We start from the raw sequence: 626 nt of genomic DNA, 5'->3' as shown, positions 1-626 counted from the left end.
TCGTTCTTAAAGAGGGGGATGGTGTAACGGGCTAGAGTTGCCCTAATGTTACACAGTCCCCATTAAGTACATTTGGTACTTAAGGGGATGGTCAATTACTAAATAATAGTGATTAGACCCAACACTCGGGTGTGGTGCACATTTGTGACCAACCCTTGTGGATGTGATGCACATGGGTGCATTCACATTAGGAGGGATGACGCCCAGTGTCATCCATGATGACGGCTAGCGTCATCAGTTACGCGAGGTATCTATAAAGATACGCTCGCAATACATATTAAATATTATCTATATAGATATCATTTTAATTGGTAAAAATAGGTATTTGTATTTAATTCTATTAGATATAAATCAGTCTGAAATTTACTACCTACTTGGTAAGTGCGCACGAGGAGACGGATTACCGCTCCCGTGACGTCACTTCACCAGAGTTCTTAGTGTGTTGGGTGAGGTCGCTTGCGCGCCCACCACAACTACCTCACTGCACGCCAGGGAAGCAGGTGCAAACCGCTTCCTCGCTGTGCTAGGGTGTGTGCTAAGTAGAGCGTGGCCGCATTACGACGTGCCCGCCTACAATCTTTGTCAAGCTTTTATTTGAGTCGTGCACTTCCACAAGAGCTTTCATA

Source organism: Bremia lactucae, linkage group LG1, assembly GCF_004359215.1.
Source record: "Bremia lactucae strain SF5 linkage group LG1, whole genome shotgun sequence".
Lineage (NCBI taxonomy): Eukaryota > Oomycota > Peronosporomycetes > Peronosporales > Peronosporaceae > Bremia > Bremia lactucae.
This window is presented reverse-complemented; position numbering follows the sequence as displayed.